We start from the raw sequence: 24,550 nt of genomic DNA, 5'->3' as shown, positions 1-24,550 counted from the left end.
TAGAAGGCCCTCATTAAATATTTGTTAAATAGATGAGCGAGTGAAATAACAAGTTGATAGAGATAAGATACTATCAGAAAAGAGCAAGATGAAAATTTCTTTTTTTAATGTATTTTTTTAATGTTTATTTTTATTTTCGAGAGACAGCGTGAGCAGAGAAGGGACAGAGAGAGGAAGACAGGATCCATAGTGGGCTCTGCTCTGACAACAGCAAACCCAATGTGGGGCTTGAACTCACAAACCACAAGATCACAACCTGAGCCAAAGTCAGATGCTCAACCAACTGAGCCACCCAGGCTCCCCAAGATGGAAACTTTCTGTATCAGTCCTGAAAAATGACAGTTTGTCTTTCTTTCTAGGGAAGTAAATGTGAAGAGCATAACATTAGAAACTTGACTAACCCACTCTTCAACTATTTGGTCTTAGGCAGTTTTTCTCTCAGAATTCCATCTCCTAAACACCATATTTAAAATCCTGAAAAGACTTTTTTTTATTCTTTCTTTGATTTTATTTTTTTCCAGTTTTACTGAGGTGTAATTGACGCATAGCATGTAAAGTTTAAGGTATACAACATAATGAGTTGATATTTGTATATATTTCAAAATGATTACTGCAATAAATTTAGTTAACATCTACCACCTCACAAATGACAAATTCTATTTTCACTGTGATGAGAACTTTTGAGATCTACTCTCTTAGCAACTTAACTTGCAACTATCCAAATACAGTATTGTTAACCACCATAATCTACGTGACATCCCCAGAGCTTATCTTATAACTGGAAGTTTGTACTTTTGACCACTTTTACCCATCTTCTCACTCCTTGCAAACACAAATCAGATCTTTATTTCTATGAGTATTTTTTTTTGTATATTCTACATATAAGTGAAATCGTAACTGTTTGTCTTTCTCTGTCTGAGTTATTTTACTTAGCATAATGCCCTCAAGTTCCATTCATGTTGTCACAATGGAGGATTCCCTTCTTTTTTTATGGCTGATTTTAAATTTCTTAAATGTTGACCTGTGACACTTTGGGCAAAAATTCTAAAGTAGAAGTCATCCAAAGAGAAATGTAAAGTGAGAATTAAATTTAGTATAAGTACATTTTTCAGACACTGATTGGATTTAATAACTGAAGTTATTGGTGACAATAACTTCAATTTGCCATGTGGAAAATTATGATGAATTGTAAAAGACTTAGGAAGCCATTTGTGTTGACAAACACACAGGCACGTACGTGCACATGCACATGCGTGCACACACACACACACACACACACACACACTTCTTGGCCAGGTCAAGAATAGATAATGGTGATATTAGTGGCTAGGTAAATATCCTTCCAATATAGTCTTTTATTCATCTGTATTTTTGAAGTTTTCATTCCTTTAAGTGTGTAGGACATTGATGTTTGTTAAATTAACTCTCACTGTTTAGAAAATGGCACTTTGATTGAACCGTGTAACTACTGAAAAACATTTTAAGTAGTTAACAAAAAGGGATAAGAAAAAGGATAGGATTTCCCCCTTGCAGCAGTGAATAACAGCTCCATCCCAATTTTGAGCTTTATCATTCATCATTACTGTGTGAAGAATTTTGGCAGGGCTTAACAATTTACATATCTATCTATCTATCTATCTTACACTGTAAACATATTAGTATTTATTACAAACTATTTTATATGAGATGGAATTCAATTTAACTTGGTAAAGTGGTAGTTTTACACTGGAAACATGTTAGGCACAGACTAAACAGAAAGAAAAAAAAGTGATACATTTAAGTTCAAATTAATTCTGAGCCATTTAGAGCTACCAATGTAATAGTCCAGAGTTAGCAAACTATCGCCTAAGGGCCAAATGTATCCAACCTCCTGTTTTTCTGAAAAAACAAAACAAAACAAAAAAACAAACAAACAAACAAACAAAAAAAAACCACTATCTATATCTGATAGATATTGGAAAATAGCTATATTCATTTGTTTATGCCTTGCCTAGAGCTGGTTTTACACTAAGTGGCAATATTGAGTAGCTCTGACAAACACTATCTGGCCCCAAAGCTTAAAATATTTACTATTTAGTCCTTTTTAAATTTTTTTTTTAATTTTAGAGAGAATGGGAGTGGGAGAGAGGGACAGAGGGAGAAAGAGGAAACACCTTAAGCAGGCTCCATGTTCAGCTTAGAGCCCAACACAGGACTCATTCCCACAAACTGTGAGATCATGACCTGAGCCAAAATCAAGAGTTGGACTGAGCCACTCAAGCACCCCTATTTAGTTCTTTAAAGTAAAGTTTTCCAACCCATGTAATAGTTCGGTACTCTCACTTTTTGTCAGATGACAATGTTTAGATAGTATCTTCTGCTAAGAATTTTCCATGGGCTCTGCATATTGTTAGAGGTCTTAAAAGTGAAACAAAATCTCCCATTTATTGTACTAAGACAACCATCAGATAAGAGATGTGGGGTCTCTTGATTGTATGGGGGTGCACAAAATGTGGGGTGACCTGATCAGGTGGGGGCCAGTGGTGCTGTGGTGAAAGGATCCACCCAAGGCAGAACAAAGAAGATAAAAGTTTATTGAATACACCTCAAGGGAGGCGTTGGGCAGAACAGCAAAGGAGAGACTCTCTGCAATGAGGCATTGGAGTGGGGTGGGACTGTAGTTAAAGGGGGAACGTGAAGAGGTATGGGAATGTATGGAATTTTCCTTTTTTGGTACCTGTATTCAGGTATAAGTAACCCATTATGGAAACCTTCAGGTAGATCACCTAATGGGCCTGTTTGTATTCAGCCAGGGAGGTAGGATCACTGTGGGCCCTTCTACCATACTCAGGTTTCCACTGTTCAAGTTTGTTGCCTAAAACCAGCCTCTACAAACTATCTAAACAACCTGAAAGAGTGAATCCTCTTTCACAAGACCTATTTTCCCCTCCTCATATGTGTGACAGCACGGAACCTAGAACAGCAAGAAACAATGAAGGGTTGGGTCAGGGGTACTTGACAATGTTTGAAATGAAAGTCTGTGCCAGGTGGGGGTTCAGCAAACACATGGACTTCACTGATCCTGCATCCTTAGAAATGTAGTTTGGAGAGAGCAGTACAACAGGCATGGGTAGATACAGGAATGTGCGATAAAAAGCATTCCAGGATTTGCACATCCATGTGAGAATGACAAACTAAAGGAAGTAGTGCAGGGGGCCAGACATTCAGAGAGGAAAACCAAGAAATAAGAGCTCATAGAAACAAAGTGCAAGAGAGAATGTGAGATGAAATAAATTGGGATGTGCCAGAGCAGTCTTGTTACTGTTGATCAAGAAAGAATTCACAGAAAATCTAAGCAAACGGGTGCTTGTGTTGGCAATTATAATTGCAATTCAGGAAACACAGATTTATGTAGAAACCTAACTCCTGTTAAGAGGAAGATAATGGGGGAGGGGGTGGAGGGGAATTACAAAGATGAAAGTCATGAGTGCCCTTCTTATTTTGGTCTTCTGTGCAAAACAGGAATTGAAACTAGGTTAATGGGGAATTGGTTGGGTTAATATGCAAATGAAGGATTGAAACTTGCAATGGTTGGCTCCTTTTGAAGTGAAGAATGCAAATGATTCCTTTATCAAGGTGAGGAGGGAGTTAAGTCCAAACTGAGGGCTAGCATCTGGCAAAAAGTTCATGGTTCCTCTGACAAGGACTTGCATGAATTCTTCTTCCCTTATGGCCTCCCAACCCTTTTTTTTTTTTTTATTTTTTTTTAACGTTTATTTATTTTTTGGGGACAGAGAGAGACAGAGCATGAACGGGGGAGGGGCAGAAAGAGAGGGAGACACAGAATCAGAAACAGGCTCCAGGCTCTGAGCCATCAGCCCAGAGCCCGACGCGGGGCTCGAACTCACGGACCGCGAGATCGTGACCTGGCTGAAGTCGGACGCTTAACCGCTCCCAACCCTTTTTTAAAAGATATTTTCTTAGCTGGGCTTGCTTGTTCAATTTTGAAATCTCATTTTACATTACTAAGGTCCCCATAAATGAAAACACCAAATCAGGAACTTGGAACAGGTCAGTTGGGATTTTCCAAACAATATTCTTGCCTTGCCTCCCCGTCACCACAAGGGGCACCCTCTCTCCCACTCAACTAAACTCCTTCAGATTTTGCCTGTTTTAATCCTTACTCTCTTCTTTTCCCATTCTTAGAACGAATTGTCCTTTGAGTTAACTGGCCAGTCACTTGAAACCACTTTTGCAACCTGATTCCAGTTGAGTTGAAGTGATATTTGGTCTCTTTGCTTTGATTTGTTTTGGATCTTCTATTCAGTATTCTGACTTGAATAAGGTCCCTTATGATGGGGACAATTGTTTTTGGTCTTTATTCTTGCATACTTCTTATAAAATAGAACTATGATTCTTAATTGTAACAGGCCCAATGTCTGTCTTTAATAAATTTGTGATATAAAGTGCCCTTTAGTATTCTAATGGAATTCACAAAGAATATTAAACACTTATTCGTATTACTTAAAAATCAACATAATATCCTAACAGTAATTGACAAAAGTAATAAAAAAATTTGATTATAATTGCCATTCAATATGTAAATGCCTTGGCATAGCTACATTAGAAAATGTAGTGATATGACCATATGCTTGTTCATTTAGATAAAATGAATATTAATGAATCAGCCATAAATTAAAATTGATGGTTACATTGATGACTCAAATACCCAAAACTGGCATTGCTACCCAAGCTGTGCTTTTTCTAAAGGTGAACAACTCATATTAAAATTACAAGCAAAATAAAATATATTCTATCTATATGGTATTAGATTCCTGGAAAACTTAATACTAAAATGTACGTAAACTATTGTGCCTTCAAAGGTTAAAGATTTACTTTAGGATTATATTTCTATGATGTGTTTTATGCATCAATAAATATGCACAATATATTTGAAACTGCCATGGAATGCAGGGTGATGTTTTGTTAAGTACTGTAGAGATACCAGCACCTTTGCCTGTTACTTCCCCTACCTTGACAGTGGTGCCGTCCTCAGCATGACAATAAAAAAAGCCCTGAGGACATTGTGCCCCATTAAGATAGAATGAAGAGCAAAGAACATGGATTCCTTGCTCAGCCTTCCTGTTGCCCACTCCTAACTTCATGCTATAGTTTTGTATCCCTAACTAAAAGAGATTCACACTGTAGAGAATAAGAATCCTGGGAAAATTTCAGAAGTAAACTGATGTTTCTTGAATAATAATCTATTTCTAGGGCTTAAATTTACTAGGGATTGAAGGTAGAAACAGGAGAAAGGTTAAGTATGACTGAAGGAAACACATCAGTAAGAGTCAGGACAAGTCTGGCACATGAGGTGGCATGGCCATGTAAATATATAGACAACTGTTTCATGCACATAATACTAAGGTCAACATTAGGCCTAGTGTAGGTGTTCAATAAATACATTGATAATTAACCAGTGATTTTAGATGAAAGAGGCAGAATAGTTGTTGACAACTTCTTTGGTTTGTATTTAGAATTTCTGTTCAAAACATGGATAATGATACTAAGAGCCCAAGAACAACTAATGCATTTTCCAGGGGGTATTGAAGATTACATTCATGAATTTGCCTTCTATTTAAATTTTAATTAGAAAGCAAATGTAGATGAGTTTATTTCTGTTTCGAGCCTGAAGCACAGGTGTTATCAGCAAAAAGTGAGGTTTCAGAGGTGAAATAGAAAATGGTAAAATTCAAGAGGATCTTAATTGATGAATCTACTTCTGAAACCTGAAATAAATGCCTAAAACACACATAATAGAACAAACTAATGGTATGTGAATTAGAAACTCAAACATAGGATAAATCATGGATTTATAATATCTTTATCTGTGGAACTTTCTTTCGTAAAACTTACCAGTCTTTACAATTCTTCTATTTTCTTCCTACCTTTATCCTTATCCTTACCCATGCATGTTAAATCATAAGTAGTTTCCCAATTTTTCCCAAATAATATCTCTTTGTGGGAAGGTTTTTTTTTTTTAATTCTTCCAGCTTTCCTATCAGTTTCAGCATTTCAAGTATGTGTCATAGTTTGAAGTAATTCAGAATAGCTTGTTTTAAAATTTCAAACAAAGGGATGTCATATTGAGCTCATCAGGATTATCAGTGATTGTGAACTTTAATTTTCAATGGCTCTCTTCCTAAATCACTATTGTTCCTAAAAGACCAAGATGATAATACTCAAGAGAATGTCGCAGATTAATAGGTAAAAGGATATGCATCATGGAAACGCATCTGGCCACACCTCCTTTAAATATATTATGCAGTACCACCTGAGGATTAGGCAAGAAATGGACAAAGCAAAAATAGAAGCTAATCCTGAATCTTTCAGTCAGACCTGGGATAAATCACTTAACACATATATCCATTTCCTTGTATTTAAAATGACAAAATGCTTTTGTTCTCTCAGAAAATTGAGTAACTAGAAATCTTTAAATGAGGCTTTTGAGTCTTACTTTATTAATAAATGTATTATTTTTCTTCTAAGAATAATGATTCTGGGGCACTTATCCCCCAAACCACTATCCATCAGGAAGGGAGAAAGCATTCATAATGGTTGCCTTTATTTCAAATGATTTATTGTTAATGCTGAATATATTTCTTAATGACTCCACAGCTTGAACAGTGCTATGAAACCACAAAACTTTATGTTTGAAATGAATTTTTCCATTCAGATGAAATTTCAAATATGCTACAAGCTATTAAAGTGTAGAGAAAGCCTTTGTTCCCATTTTGAAGTTTTACAAACTTTAAAATATATATATATGTCACCAGCTATCCAACATGAAATAGTCTCCAGCTGGGAAATTATGTTAGAGCAAAACATGGGGACTGAGTCAAGCTGAAAATCTGCCTGCAGAAATGACCTAGGAACTTTATAAGGCAATGCTCAAGACAGACATTGAAACTAGAAAAATTCTGGTTTTTGAATGGAACTGAGTATTACTAAGGCAGAATGACATCAGTCTTGGATGTGAGAGAGAAGCAACAATCCTCATGAAAATTGTCTGCAAAGGAAAAAGCTAGTAAAAAATAGCAGAAAAAAGGAGGTCTGGAAATTTGTAGATTTAAACACATATAATTGGATGACTCCTGGGCATTCCTTTCTTAGAAAACAGTTGACTCTAGACGTGCCTGGGTGGCTGTGTTGGTTAAATGTCTGACTTCCGCTCAGGTCATGATTTCACAGTTTGTGAGTTCACGCCCCACATTGGGCTCTGTGCTGACAGCTCAGAGCCTGGAGTCTGCTTCCAATTCTGTGTCTCCCTGTCTCTGGTCTTCCCCCACTCATGCACACACTCTCTTTCTCTCTCTCTCAAAAATAAATGAACGTTTAAAAAGAAAGAAAGAAAGAAAGAAAGAAAGAAAGAAAGAAAGAAAGCAAGCAAGCAGTTGACTGTGGTCCATGGATATCAGGTACAGTGCAAGATTCTCAGGTTGTGCTTGCTGCTTTTATACCTTTTCCAGTCGATGAGCTCAACTGTTCCTGCTTCACCAAACTCACACAGAGTATCTTCATACATTGCACTATGCAGCAAATTAAGTTAACTTGGGTTTGGACCATGATTTCTCAAGCAGCTCTTCTATTAGATAACTCTAATTGCTTTTTGTTAGTTCACAACCTCCCCAGGAGCTTGCATGATATAATCTGAAATCAGATCCTGTATGCTGAGGGCAGAGAGTGAAGAAACAGGCAGGCCACTCCAGATTGGTAGGAGGTAGATGTAACAAACAAAGGAACTTACTTAGGCTTGTCTTGGTAGCTACAAAATGACTGCATCCCTGCACCTACCTGCTAGAATCTTAAAAGTGTGTATAAAAGATCTTAAGTGGGTCCAGTCATATACATAGAAGGCCTTAACTAGCTTCAGTCATGTACGCAGTCCAGATAGTCTCAACACCACATTTCTATCTCAACACTGTATCCTTGGATCAGCTTCTGGGATTGGGGAAGGCAGGAAGAATACACATTCCAAGGCCAGGGCAGTTTGGGGGAAGACTACAATTGCTCAGGTCCAGTTCACAGATCAGTTGACAGTCATGTCTTCTTGATGACTTCCTCAAGCACTTTCACATGTTTCTTCCCCCACACATACATGCATATTGATTTTTACATTGGGCCTCATTTTGAATCAATGCTGAAAGCTAAAACATAAGATCCAAATTTTGAAGAAATGAAAACATACCTTTAAGAAGATTTAGAGAAAAAATTGAATCGTAATTTTCCTAAGTGATTTTTGCACAATGTAAAAGGGAACAAAATATATGTATTTTTAATGTGAATCTCCATATTAGGTATTAAAAAGGACTTTAATCATTGTAAAGACCAGTGTTACTATTGGCTTTGAGGATTAGTGGTATATATTTGGATTGATTTAGGTTTCATGTTACCAACAGAAAACTAAGGAGAAAGTTACAAGATGTGTACTAGTGATTATTCAATAGCAATCTTCTCTTCTATGAAGAGCTGTTCATGGAAAAAATGCTGGGCTGAATGAGTGCATATGTGGGGTCTGCCTCTTATTCTGTCAGAAAATAACAGAACAATATTGAACAAATCACTTTCCTCAATTGGCTGATTTCAATATTTCCTTCAGCTGTAACCTTCCTCATTACTGATTATCATTTATTTTATATATATATATATATATATATATATATATGAATATATTTCTGTATAATAGACGTGCCTCCATTTTACTGGAAGATCTAAGAACTAGACTTGTGTATTCTCTACTGAATAGTACAGAATTAGTTACATTAAAAAATGCAAGTGTAGGTGATGTCAATAAAAATGGTAACTCTGGGGGTTTATTCCTCCCCCCTAAAAACACTAAAAGATGAATCAAAGATGATAGAATTAACCTTAACATAATTCAGAGAGATAGTCCAAGGTTTAGAGCAACCAGGCAAATGCTTAACTAGGAAGGAGATCATTTAAACATAGAAGATCTTTGTGGAGTTTTTGCTGACCCTGGCCCTACTTTTCTCCCCAGCACAAAGAAGTTCTTGACGATGGCAGCCCACACTCCTAGTGTGCTCACCTAGTTTCTAAATGAATGGAACAGACCTTGTCCCCAAGAAATATTCTTTGTTTCAGCCTGACACATTTCCAAAAGGACTAATGGAAGAGGCTTCTCTTTGTTTGACCTAGCTGGGAGTTCTATCAGGCAGGAGGGGCTACGGAAACATTGAGAAACAAATGAAAAGACATTGCCTTCTATGGCAGAAAGTAATAATTCGAACAAATCACTGACAGAAAGCCCAGGAGGAGAATATGGGAACTGAGAATTTGGGGGAATAAGGGCTTTGAAAAGCTTCAGCACATACTGGGGCAACTAGAAACTCATGTACATAACTTGGGCAGCACACATGCTCACAAAAGACCTGAGGGGACCTTAAGACTCACTGGGCTTATCTTTAAGCTCAGCATGAGCAGGAGGTAAATCTAAGGTCGAGTTGAAAGTGGGCTGACTGCAATCAAGAATACTCTACTGAGAAAAGTTGCCAATCAGAATTAAAGTAGAGATAGTTTTCTTAAAAAAATTAAGATCAAAGAACTCCCCATCAGTAGAGTGGCCTTATAATAAATATTAAAAGGAGTTCTTCAAGCTGAAAGGAAAGAATGATTAGTAACAAGGAAACATGAAAATATAAAACTCACTGGTAAAGGTAAATAAATGGTTAAATTCAGAATAATGTTACAATATTATAAATACTTATAACTCTAGTCTGAAGATTAAAAACAATATTAAAACTATAACTACAACAGTTTTTTAATGGATGCATGATATAAAAATATGCAAATTGTGACAGTAAAAACATTGGGGAGAGAGCTTTTATATTCACTTGAAGTAGTTATCCTCTTAAAAAGACTGTTACAAATATATTTTATAATATATTTTATGTAAGTCTCATGGCAACCACAAAGCAAAATCCTATGGTAGATACACACAAGATAAAGAGAAAGAAATCAAGGTATGCCAATATAGAAAATCATCAAATAAAAAAAAGGGTCAAAAAAGTTACAAAATAACCAGAAAAAAAATGTCAGTAGTAAGTCCATATGTATCAGTAACTATTTTAAATGTAAATGTACTAAATTCTCCAACCGAAAGACAAAGTGGTTGAATAGGTTAAAAAAAAAAAAGAAAAAAGCACTCCTCTACGCTCCCCATAAGAGACTTGCATCAGTTTTAAAATCACACACAGACTGAAAGTAAAACACTGCAAAAAGATACTCCATTCAAATGGAGACAAAAAGAGAGCAGGGGTAGCTATTTATCAGACAAAATAGGCTTAATTCAAAAGCTGTAGCAAGAGACAAAGAAGTTTCCTGTATAATCATAAAAAGGTCAGTTCTTCAAAATGGAATTAAAATTATAAATATGTGTTTAATATCAGAGCACCTAAATATATTAAATGATTACAATGACATCCAAAAGAAAACACATAGAAATAAATTTAACCAAGGAGGTGAAAAATGTCTAGTCCAAAAACATGGATGAAAGGAGTTGAAGACAAATAAATGGTAAGATATTCCATGTTTATGAATTGGAACCATTAATATTTTTAATGTCCATACTTTGCAAATCAATCTGCAGATTCAATGTATCCCTATAAAAATCTCAATGGCATTTTTTACAGGAAAAAAAAAAAAGCCTAAAACTTGTAGGGAATCACAAGAGCTTCTTTTTTTTTTTTTTAATTTTTTAATTTTTTTTTTTGTAGGGAAACACAAGAGGTTCAAAATCTTAAAACTTATTTTTGATGTTTATTTTTTCTTTAGTGTTTTATTTTTTGAGAGAGGGAGAGAGAGAGAACAAGCAGGGAGAGAGGGAGACATAGAATCTGAGATAGACTCCAGGTTCTGAGCTGTCAGCACAGAGCCAGATGCAGGGCTCGAATCCACAAACTGTGAAATCATGACCTGAGCCAGTCGGATGCTTAACTGAATGAGCCACCCAGGTGCCCCAGCCCAAATTTCTAAAGCAATTTTTAGAAAGAACAAAGCTTGAGGCATCATACTTCCTGACTTCAAACTATATTACAAAGCCATAATAACAAAAACATATGGTTTGGTATTAAAAACAGACATATGGGGCGCCTGGGTGGCGCAGTCGGTTAAGCGTCCGACTTCATCCAGGTCACGATCTCGTGGTCCGTGGGTTCGAGCCCCGCGTCAGGCTCTGGGCTGATGGCTCAGAGCCTGGAGCCTGTTTCCGATTCTGTGTCTCCCTCTCTCTCTGCCCCTCCCCCGTTCATGCTCTGTCTCTCTCTGTCCCACAAATAAATAAAAACGTTGAAAAAAAATTAAAAAAAAAACAAACAAACAAAAAAAAAAACAGACATATGGATCAGTAGAACAGAATAAAGAGCCAGGAAATAAAAACCAAAGAGCAGCAGAAGAATGCACATTCTTCTCAATTATACACAGAACATTCTCCATCATACACCATATGTTCCACAAAACAAGTCCTAATTAATTTTAAAAGATTGGAATAATTCAAATTATCTTTTCTGATTACAGTGGAATAGAACTAGAAATCTATAAGAGAAGAAAAACTGAAAAAGTCACAATAGTGGAAATTTAAAGATCCACTCAAACAACTTAAAAGCCAAAAAGGAAATATTCTAAAACAAATGAAAATGAAAGGACAACATACCAAAATTTATGGGATGCAATGAAAGCAGGTTTCAGAGAGAGATTTCTAGGTATAAATGCCTATTTAAAAAAATAAAAATCAGTAACCAAACTTAATCCCTTTAGGAACTAAAAAGAAAATAGAAAACTCAAAGCTAGTGGTAGGAAGGAAATGATAAATATAAAAATGAAGATAAATGGAGAATACAAAAACAATAAATAGTGAAACTAATAAAACCAAAATTTAGTTCTTTGAAGAGATAAAATTGACAAAAAATTAAATTACTAAACTTGGAATTTAAAGAGTGAATATTATTATTAATATTTTATAGAACTAAAAAGGATTGTACGAGCTACTATGAACAATTGTATGCCAGCGAGGTAACTCTGATGAAATCAACTAGTTTATGGAAACATGCAAACTACCAAAAGATGATCCAAGAAAAAAATACAAAATCCAAATAGACCTACAAAAAGAAGAAGAGGAAGAAAGGAAAATTAAATCAGTCACCAAAAACTTTCAATAAATAGGTCAAATTCTACCAAATATTTAAGTAGTACTTCTTCTTAATCTTTTCCAAATAATTAAAGAGAATGGAACTCTCCCTAATTCATTCTATGTGAGTTCTAACTTCAGACATTTTGTTTCCAAAGCAAGACACATCACAGGAAAATTACAGACCAGTATTCCTTAGTAATACAGAGGCAAAAATCCTCAATAAAATACTAGTCAGTTGAGCCCAGAAGCATATTAAAATAATACCGTGATCAAGAGGGACTTACTCCATGAAAGCAAGCATGCTTCAACATAGGAAAGTCACTCACTGTTTAATGTTACCACATTAATAGAAAAAGTCCTCTCAATTTTTAGAGAAAATCCTTTGACAGTATTCAGTGTATCTTGATGATAAGAACACTTAACTAACAATGGAAGGAAACTCTCTCAACACAATAAAGCCCACAGATAAAAACCCCATAGCTAACATCATATGTGTATTTGTTTTCAAGACTTCTATAACAAACTACCACAATCTGGGTGGCTTAAAACAAGGGAAATTGATTCTTTCACAGTTCTAGAAGGTAGAAGTCCAAAATTAACGTGTCAGCATTCTAAGATTCTGAGTAGACTCCTGTTTTGCCTCTTTCTCACATCTGGTGCTGGTTGTCAATCCTGGGCCTTCTTTGGCTTGCAGCTGTACCAATCTCTGCCTTTGCCACCACACAGTGTTCTTCTTGAGTGTCCTTCTTTACACGATCCTTTTCTAATAAAACTTTGTTATACTTGGTTAGGGACCCACCCTACTCTAGTAAGACAACATCATAACTAATTATATCTGCAACAACCCTATTTCCAAATAAAGTCACATTGTGAGGTACTGGGTGTCAGAACTCAAACCTACTGGGTTTTTTTGTTTTGTTTTGTTTTTGTCTTTAGGGGACATAATTCAACTCAAACTCTCAATGGTGAAAGACTGGAAACTTTCTTCCTTAGATCAAAAATAAGTAAAGGATGACAAATGCTTGTTCTTACCACTTTTATTCAAAGTTGTACTAGAAGTTGTAGTCAGAATTTTTAGTCAGGAAAACAAAAGGTATTTAGGAAAGAAAGAGGCAAAATGATCTCTGTTCAGTGACTAGATCTTATATGCAGAAAACTCTAATACACACAAAATATTAAAGGTAACACATGAATTCTGCAGTTTCAGGATTCAGATTAGCATAGAAAAGTAAGTTGTATTTCTATATACCAACAGTGAATAATCCCCAAACAAAACAATTCCATTTACTATAGCATCAAAAAAATAAATTTAACTAAGGAGATGCAAGACTTATACACTGAAAACTATCAAAGATTAAAGATCTGAATAAATGGAAGGATATTCTGTGCTCATGCATTAGAAGACTTAATTATTATAAACATGGCAGTATTCCCCGAAGTGATCTTCAGATTCAATGCAATCCCTATCAAAATCCTAATGGCTGCTCTTTTTTATTTCTTTTAGAAAAAAAAAAAAAAAACCCATTACTAAGGTTAATATGGAATTGCAAAATACCCTGAAGTCAAAACAATCTTGGGGGGAAAAAAAGGATAACAACAACAAAGTTCAAGGACTCACACTCCCCAATTTGAAAACTTAGTACAAAGCTCTAGTGAACAAAAAGTGTAGTATCATAAAGATGAACATATACACCAATGGAATAGAATTTAGAATCCAGAAATAAACTTAGGTAACTGTGGCCAATTGATTTGAACAAGGGTTCTAACACCATTCAATGGGGTAAGGACAGTCTCTTTAACAAATTTGTATCGGGAGAAGTGGATATTCACATGCAAAATAATGAATTTAGGCCGTTCCTATACACCATGTAAAAAACTACCTCAAAGTAAAAAAAAAAAAAAAAAAAAAAAAAACCTAAATATAAACACTAATATTATGAAACTCTTAGAAAAAACACTATAATGGTAAACTTCATAACATTGTATTTAGCAATAGTTTCTTAGATACAACATCAAAAAGATAGCAACAGAAGAAAAAAAAAGATAATTTGGAGTTCTTCAAAGTTAAAAGTTTTTGTTCATCAAAAGATACTATCCAAAGAGTGAAAAGACAACCCATGGAATGGGATAAACAATTTGCAAATAAGGCAGTTGATAAGGGTCTAGTTACTGAATAATACAAAGAACTTTTACCACTCAACAAAAAAAGATAATTAAAAATAGGGCAAAGGTCCTGAATAAACATTTCTGCAAAGAAAATATACAAATAGTGAACAAACATATGAACAGATGCTCACAGAATTTTTAAGAAAATGCAAACCAAAATCACAATGAGATACTGCTTCATACTCACTGGGTAGGCTGAAATTTTTTTTAAATAAGGAAAATAATGTTGGCAAAGATGTGGGAAGATTGGAACTCTTTTACATTGCTGATGAGAGTGTGAATGTTTGATAGTTTCTCAATGAGTTAAATATAGAATGACCATTTGACCCAGCATTTTCATTCCTAGGTATATACCCCAAATAATTAAAAATGTGTATTTAAACAAGTATTCGCACACTAAGAATCATAGCACAATTCACGATAGCCAAAAGGTGGAAACAACCCAAGGGTTCATTAACTGATGAGTGGATAAACCAAATGTAGTGTATTCATATACTGTAATATCAATCAGACATAAAAAAGGAATTAAATACTTGTTACAACATGAATGAATCTCAGAAACATTATGCTAAGTGAAGGAAACTAGACATTTTATAATTCCATTTATATGAAATATAAATTTATATGAAATATAGATTAGGTAAATTTATAGAGATGGGAGACAGACTAATAACTCCAGGGCTTGAGGACAGGAGGAAAAGAGAAATGACTGTTTATTGAGTCCGGGTTTTCTTTTGGGATAATGAAAATATTTTGGAGCTAAATATAATCTATGAGATTGTTTTGTTTATTTTAAGTCAAATAAAGTCTGTAGCAATTTATTCACCTTTGGCAATTAGTGAACTTTCTTAGTATACATTTTTGTTTCTTCTTTTTTTGTTTTTATTTATTTTTTATTTTTAGAGAGAGAGAGAGCACATGAGCTAAGGGAGAGGGAGAGAGAGAGAGAGAGAATCCTAAGCACGCTCCATGCTGTAGGGAGCTAGATACGGAGCTAGATCCCATGACCCTGGGATCATGACCTGCACTGAATCAAGAGTCGGATGCTCAACTGACTGAGCCACCCAGGAGCCCCTCTTAGTACACATTCCCTAGATATGCTGTGTGCAGGTATTTTATTTAGACCACAGCCACTGTATAAAATAATACATTCCAGTGACCAATTAATCTTATGCTGATATAAGGGAATTTTATTGCAAGCCAACATTAAGGGAAATTGTTGAAAACACTCAAAGGCAATCTACCACAAAGATAAATAGAAATGATCTGATAATGTACCTGTCTCTCCTACAGTCTGTAAAGGGAAAGGGTAAAAAGAAAGGTTTACAATTTTCATGATAAACCTAACAAACCACCTGTAAGACAGTAATTGATTCTCTCTGATCCAAAGGTGGGTTGAGCTGGGACTTCACATTTAGTCACGTTCCACTGAATTAGCAATCTAGCTGAGGCATGTTTTTTGCACTTTGATGGCACAAGCACAAGAAAGCAAACAGAAACCTATGACGCTTCCCAAGTTTTCGTTTTGAAACTGCTACATTCTCATAAGTCCCAAGTTCAAACTCAGGATACAAGTATCCTAACAATGATAAAGTTACGCTGTGGTGACATTTGGTCCAATAATTCAAATTACCAGAGGAAGTACAGCACCGTATTTATTTTTACCCCAAACATGGCATAGTGACTGCTACCCAGCAGATACGTAATAAAAGACTGTTGATGTGTACTGAATCAAAGCATTATTTTTTGACTCATTTCTGTATTGGGTGTTACTGATGTCAATCAATAGACACAGGCTCTGGTTAAATTGAAATGGAGAAAATTTGGCAAAATTTTCTTTAGCTTACAGAATTGATAGGAAATTTGGGAGAAAAAAAGTCTGAAGAAAAATATAGGAACCAGGATAATACTAGTGTACAGGAACAGGAAATAATCATATCTTTCTGATTTGTCTTGCTAAAATTATTGAATACATGTGGATATCTGTACAGCATATACTCTGTGTGGGTAGGGCTTTTTAAGTCTCTTTTGTACACTGACTCCAATCTGTAGTGCCTGACACAGAGTGGAGGCTTAACAAATTAACAAATACATGTTTAGGGCACCTGGGTGGCTCAGTCAGTTCAGTGTCCGACTTTGGCTCAGGTCATGATCTCACAGTTCTGAGTTCAAGCCCCGCATCGGGCTCTGTGCTGATAGCTCGGAGCCTGGAGCCTGCTTCGGATTCTGTGTGTCCCTCTCTCTTTGCCCCTTCCCCGCCCATGCTCTGTCTCTCAAAAATGAATAAATGTTAAAAAAAAAAAAAAACCCACAAATACATTTTTTTCTTTTTTTTTTTCAACGTTTATTTTATTTATTTTTGGGACAGAGAGAGACAGAGCATGAACGGGGGAGGGGCAGAGAGAGAGGGAGACACAGAATCAGAAACAGGCTCCAGGCTCTGAGCCATCAGCCCAGAGCCCAACGCGGGGCTCGAACTCACGGACCGCGAGATCGTGACCTGGCTGAAGTCGGACGCTTAACCGACTGCACCACCCAGGCGCCCCACAAATACATGTTTAATAAGTTAACAAATACACATTTAATGTCTCCATCCTTATATAGGCCAATGAGATTTAAAGTTTGCCTAAATTAAGCCATATGCCTATCACGTGACTACGACTCACCTTGCCTTACCATCCCATGGATTCGGCATATAAAGGGTAGAAGTAATTCCCCCAAAGGGAATTGCAATGTCATTACCAGAAATTAGATGATTATAGTGATATAAATACTACATACGTGTGCTCAACTGATCATATTACCAGCCTGCTTAAAAACCTGATGATGGGGGCGCCTGGGTGGCGCAGTCGGTTAAGCATCCGACTTCAGCCAGGTCACGATCTCGCGGTCCGGGAGTTCGAGCCCCGCGTCGGGCTCTGGGCTGATGGCTCAGAGCCTGGAGCCTGTTTCCGATTCTGTGTCTTCTTCTCTCTCTGCCCCTCGCCCGTTCGTGCTCTGTCTCTCTCTGTCCCAAAAATAAATAAACGTTGAAAAGCAGCTTAGAGTAATTAAGTCCAAGCAACGTTTTTAAAAAAAAAAACAAAAAAAACCTGATGATGACTCATGGGGCGCCTGGGTGGCTCAGTTGGTTAAGCGTCCGACTTCAGCTCAGTTCCTGATCTCACAGTTCTTGAGATTGAGCCCTGCATCGGGCTCTGTGCTGACAGCTCAGAGCCTGGAGCCTGCTTCAGATTCGGTGTCTCCCTCTCTCTGACCCTCCCCCCGTTCATGCTCTGCCTCTCTCTGTCTCAAAAATAAATAAACATTAAAAAAAGTTAAAGATATTAAAAAAAAACCTGATGACTCACAATTGCATCTATATGGTTGTGCAAATGTCTTCCACACAAGTGTTTTCAAAACCCTGTAATGCATTTCTTTGCAGACAGTCTGTATCACTTTCTTTTCTATAACTGAGTCTTAAGCCTTTCTGAATGTACCAGAAGCATACTTTTGTAATATTCTAATTAGAGTATGGCCTAAGCTATTATTCTAAGAAGAACGGTAAATCCAAGAGCTTCCATGAGGTAAAGCTTTACTTCTCTTTCACATGACAGTACAAATTTAGGCAGATGATTCAGAGTGGACAGGGACCAGGTCTCTTCTGTTAGGCTGTTCCATTGTTTCCTAGGATAGAACTCTCATCTTCATGGTTAAAGCTACCTCAGTAGCATCTTGTCTGCATTTCAATATAGAAAGGGGGAAATAGAAGAAGTAAAGAACAAGTGATTTTTTAAAAAAACATAAGAGCTGGAGGATGCAAATGTGAGTTCTACTTACCTTCTGATGTCCTGAACATGGCCACATGGCCACATGTAGCCAGATAAAAATATTGGAGGGGAAACAAGTACTTTTGAAGCCACAGATGTTATGTGACTGTTAAAAGAAAAAAAAAAAAAAAAAGGAGAAACTTATTAAAAGAAAGAAGTGGGAATGGATACTGGAGGACATTTAATAATCTCTATCACACACGTTTTTGAACGTCTTCTCTTTCTGAAAGGTTTGTCCTGTTCCCCTATGCCTGTGGCACCTCTAAGTGTCTTCTAATCAGGGAAACGTTCCCCAGCTTCTCATAGAGATTCAGTTGCTACATTTTAGAATTTTAGTACCTACTTTGAAACTTACTATTACTGCTCCATCTCCTTGAAGGCAAAGAACTTACATATATGTTTATTTCCAGGGGCTAGGTCAAGTACATTTTTTGTTGAAAAGTGAATATGTCTTATGAGTCTATCTTTACTACAGTTTCCTGTCAGATCACAAAATAATATTCATGCTTGTTAGTAAGATGGTAAGATATTGGGAAGTATTTATTAGGAATGTGAACTATTGTACAAAGAACTTTTGGCTTCAACTGTAGTCTCCAAAATGGGTTTATTGAAGCTTAATGAAGAAAACTACTTTTCTACCAACATCTGTATGCAGATTTTCTTTAATAATTTTGGTATTCTTTATTAAAAACCTGTACTGCACATGGGTGTGTTGTTAGTAAACATTCAAATGCAGAAGGGAATGTTGTAATTTGTGCTTTGAACATGTATAAAGAATATTTCAGGAGCAATGTTCATGATAATTCACTTTGCAAAACAATATACTTTTTCTGACACTGGTTATATTCAAAGCACAACTGAATGGCTAATAACCAAAAATTCATTCATGCTTCAATGTGGTGAATGTAATTTTCATTAAACATATTATTTTCTCTTCACAATAAATAGTAACAATTAAAATCCTATTCTTTTATTAGTGCTTTGAAAAGTCTTGTTACTTATCTGTAGTGTAGTTCCCTGCTATTGTTAAACTATTACTTAATTATTGAAGCAGCTCCCTAATGTTGAACACAACTTTTAGTACATAATTAATACAAACAGACTCAAGTTGATGTGGAAACTTTTCCTCATCAGCTTCTCTCTCCTTCTCCAGCAAGATAAAAGCAGAAAAGTAAATATCCCTTAAGAAAAAAAAATAATTGCCATGAGATGTGGAGATTATTGCTGAGTAATTTGAGTAATACCTAAAAATATCTGGATAGAAACAAAAAATCTAGTTGAACTGCAAATTTGGTTTCATTCTGGCCAAAACAAAAGGTGTTGGGCTAAGTAGCTATTGGTAATTTCTGTTCTTTTTTCAAATTCTGAATAATGAAAAAAACTAAAACTATATGTGGAGATTCATCTAGGTATTTCAGACAAGTTGTCTAAATTACTTATATTTGTGTATCTTTCCCAGTATAATTTGAGTTCCTGAAAAGAAAACATTGTATATTCTTGATTTTTGAACCCTTGGAAACCTTTCTAATAATGTATCTTCCTGCTTTTCAAGGTCTTGGACCCTTTTTTCTTTATACCACCAAATGAATAGCCCATGATGAAATTTGAAAACTGCCACCAGAATTCTGGGCATATAGTAAGAATGAAAGGAAAAAAAATGAAGGAATAAAAAAAGTTTTTGTGCTGCTCAGTTGGTTAAAAGTATTGAGTCACAGTTAAGCAGAATGTCCCAGTGTTAACAACAAAAGATTGACTCAATGTTCTTTAAGTTCTTAATAGTTTGTATATTAAAACATGTCATATATCAACTCTTATATTTCCTTGGCAATATATTTAATAAACACATTTGTTTCCCATGTTAACAAGAGTTCAACAGTAATACTTTTTAAAGTGATGTATTCCGGATTAAATGACTTGCTATATGGCAAATGAAGTTTTCCTCAACAGTGTCTTCTTCAAGTTTGAATGGCATTGAATTAGATGGAGGGAAATGTCAGCCCCATCTCAAAAGATTTTCCAAGTTCATTATAGTGTTCAGCTTTACTCATATTTTCTATGTCATATTCTTCTAGTTTAATTGGATTTATTTGAAGATTTTCAACCATAATGTCTATCTGATTAATTCTGTAGTGTTTTTTCTTAAGTCCAATATCCTTTTTTAATGTTCTTAATCTTCATTTCCGCAAAGTTTGGACTTCAAATCTGTTCTCTCCATGTGTCAGGATTCAGTCAGCACTACTATGAGTATGGAATAAGGAATTTATCATAAAATATTAGAAATTAAACAACCTTAGGAGGGAAATAAAGGCATAAATATTGTTGAAGGATAAGGGAAAAATTACTAACCAGCTCTGGCATAGGTAAGTAAGAACATTTGGAAGAATGGGCACATCCACTGCTAGAGTGGGAATGTGAAAGAGGGTTGATGTTGATGGCAGATGGTTAGCTTTATGTGGTGACCATGTTTGAGTTTTCAGCTATGTGTGTGGTGGGGGCCTGATGTCACTGTAGTAGGTGGGACTGGAAGTCAGGAAGTAGAGATGAATGTGGAGAGTAGGAGCAAGGAACAACTGGAATTCTCTGGAAACTACATTTTGAATCTTACTGCTTCTAACCAATGACATTCAGAACACAAAGGTGCGAATTTTCTTATACCTGCCCAAACTCACAATTGCAAATTTTGACAACTCCAACTTGGAACCATAAAGGAAAGTCAGGGAAATGTAGTTCCTGGCATAATGAAGTTGATAATAGTTCAACTCAGTTTATCCATTGTCAACTTGATATCCACATATAACTCTTTAACCATATTTGTTTCCCCAAAAAATGCAATAGCAAAGTCATGCTACTTTTCACATTACACAGCAATCCATGCTTTTATATAATCACAAACACTCTGAAACTTCCCAAACACAATACCCCCAAACACAATTTATCAATCTTTGGATGATTGCTTCTTATAGAGTCACACTTCCCCTCCTGACATTATAACTTTGTACTGAGATATAATGTTAACTACTGTTAACACATATTAGTAGGGAAATGGGAGAGGTAAAAACATAACAAAAATAATCTTTAGTCTCTTAATTTGTAGATAGTAGATAAAGCTATATAGGTTCTTATTACACATATCTTTCTTTCTCTTCTTTCTCTTCTTTCTTTATCTTTTTTTCTTTCCTTCCTTCCTACCTATGTATTAATAGTCCTTGTTTCCAGTCATAAGTACTAGTTTTGTCCTTCTTCCATTACCCCTCTTGAATGAATGGGAAATATATATATATAATATAATATATATATATATATTAAATGGGAAATATCTATATCTATATCTATATATATATATAGGTATATATATATATATATAGATAGATAGATAGATAGATAGATATTAAAGATTTATTATAAGGAATTGGCTTACAGGACCATGGAGCCCAATGAGTCCCAAGATCTTCAGGGTGAGTCAGCAAGCTAGACACCCAGGAAAGCCAATGGTTCAGTTCCAGTCCAAGTCCAAAGGAATGAGAATGGGAGAGTCAATACTGTAGTTCAAGGCTGAAGGTCAGCAGAGTCAAGACCCGGGAAGAAACAGTGTTTCAGTTCTAAGTCTAAAGTCAAGAAAATAGTTGATGCCCCCTTCTGAACTCTTTGAGATAGAATGAATTTTCTCCTAGTCAAGGAAGAATCAGCTTTTTGTTCTATTTAGGCCTTAATGGATTGAATGAGGCAGCTATGTTAGAGCAATTTACATTGTTCAAGCTACTGTTATAAATGGTTATTTCATCTGTAAACATCCTTACAGAAGCACCCAGAAAAATGTTTGATCAGATATCTGGGAGCCCCATGGCTCAGTCAAGTTGACACATAAAATTAATCCTCATACCCCCGACAACGAACTCCAATCAAGATTAACTTCTTTAGGGGACCCTGGATGGCTCAGTTGGTTGAGCATCCAACTTCAGCTCAGGTCATGATCTCATGGTTCATGAGTTCAAGCCCCGCATCAGGCTTTGTGCTGACAGCTCAGAGCCTGGAGCCAACTTCTGATTCTGTCTCTCTCTGTCTCTCTCTCTGCCCCTCTCCTACTCGTGCTCTGTCTGTCTCTCTCTCAGAAAAAGTCAATAAAAACATTAAAAAATTAAAGATTAACTTCTTTTATATCTGTTGAACTCTGTTACATATTAAAGGAAGACTTTTCTAATTTAAAACATCTGCAAATATGTCATCATGACTAAGATTCAAACCTCCTCTGTAAATTTTAAAAGCCTGTATCCAAAATTTTCCCATTTTTGAAACATGGGGTTACTTTGAACAGAATTTTCCCATTTCACAACCATGGTAGCACATTAGCATCATGGAACGTTCATGCTATCAATGTTCAAGCCACATCACTTACACATTCTCATTAATTATTCTGAAGTGGGCCTGAGCATGGATATCATTTGAAAGCAACTATAGTGATTGTGAAATACAATATAAGCTGAGAACCAGCCACTTTGCTCCATACCCTTCCTAAGATGACAAAAAGTTGTTTCACACTCTCAGAGAAAGGAAGCTGAGAAAACTGGTTCAGTCATTTTAGCTTTAATTAAAATATTTGGGTAAATGAATAAACAAAACTCTTATATTCACTGATTTTTTTAATAAGATCTGTGGCTAGTTATTCAGATGCATATTTAATGTTTAATAAGTCGACTCTCTTTGTCCTCCAAACCAGAAAATGCCTTGCCTTGTGGTAACTGGCATTTTCTCAGATTGGGTTGAGTGCATTACTCAAGAATTGTCATTAAACTCTATGGAGGCAAAACCCAAACATCTTGCCAGCATGCAATTCCTTGTTTCATCTTTTATTAATCTTTGAAACACAACTTAATCTCTTTGATTCTGACATACTTGTTTTGGATTCATTATAAATTGCAGTGAGGTCATAGACTTTGGATGGTCAAAAATTTTTTTTAAATTATTAGAAAAAAGTTTCTTTGAATGTTTTTTAATTATTAGTCTCATTTGGAGTCCTCCTCTTGGATCAGGACTCAGGAGGTACATCACAACTGATTAAAGGCAAATTCCAGAGAATTCCAAGTGAGTCTTCCTCTTGGTGAAGTATTTTCTTTTCATCTAACAGTAAAAAGAGGATTTTTGTGTGTGTTTATTTGCTTTGCGTTGTTTTCTTTCAGTGCACATTAAGTAGGTAGCTAGGTAGATAACCAGCAGCAAGGAGTGATTCCTGAAAGAAAAAAAATCAGTTGGTGATTTATTGTTTTTAAGTTCAATAATTTATCCAAAAGCTCCACCTCCATGCTCCCTTATTCTCTCAATAGGGATATTTTCAGTGAGTTATGAGTACTGACTATAACTTGAAAATCTTCCCTTTACAATAAATACCTTCATTGGAAGATGTTCACCTCCAAAATGTGGCCAATAAACCTGCAAAAGGCAATGACCGTAATATAATTACACTCTTCCTTATTAAAATGTTCAACCATTTGCTACAGATGCACAGTTCATGGTTATGGAAAGGGGTAATTTGTTTAATAATATATTCACCCAGCTACGCATAATGTGATTTAATCAGTACATTATATTCTGGCTTCAAATGTAAAGTATCTCAAATGATCAAAATGAATTATTAACAGTTTACAGTCACTGAGCCCTCATGGGGGAGGGGAAGAGATGAGGATTCATCTTCTTCCTTTATAAATCTTCTACCTTTCAGCTACATCTAAAGACCAATATTCTGAAAACCACTTGCCATATCAAACAACAGAATAATAGCTCTACCTGTGGTAGACAAAATCAAGGCTATTCTGTGTTTTGACATTGGTTTGTTCACAATGTAAGCTCATCATTCGAGAATAACATACTAGGGCATTTTTATTTTAGCCAGGAACCCTTCTTCCCTCATACCCCATATTGAATTTGCCACACATCCCTCAGCCCTGTCTGTAAAATGTAATCATAATCTGACCATTTTTTACTGATGCTATCCTGGTCCAAGCCACCATGTCTGTCCTGGATTATTGCTACAGACACCTGTTTTATCTTCCTGCTTTTGTCTGTGGCTCTCAAGTATATTTTCAATTCAGCAGCCAGAATGATGCTATTTAAATTGAAGCTAAATCCTGCCACTACTCTGCTAAAAGTTTTCTAGTGGCTCTTTTGTAATAAATAAAGAATAAAAGTAAAATGTTAGAATGACCTGAAAAATCTTTTGTTATCTGTCCCCGGCTATTTTTCTTATTCTTATCTCCTATTATTCTCCCGATCACTCCCACTGATCAGCCTCAGTGGCCTCTTCTCAGTTGCTCCGGCACACCAGGCATCTTCCTGCCTTAGACCTTACACAAACCTTGCATCTATATGGGATGCCTTTTCCTTAGATATTATGATGCTT

Source organism: Herpailurus yagouaroundi, unplaced genomic scaffold, assembly GCF_014898765.1.
Source record: "Herpailurus yagouaroundi ecotype Mexico unplaced genomic scaffold, PumYag 180, whole genome shotgun sequence".
Lineage (NCBI taxonomy): Eukaryota > Metazoa > Chordata > Mammalia > Carnivora > Felidae > Herpailurus > Herpailurus yagouaroundi.
This window is presented reverse-complemented; position numbering follows the sequence as displayed.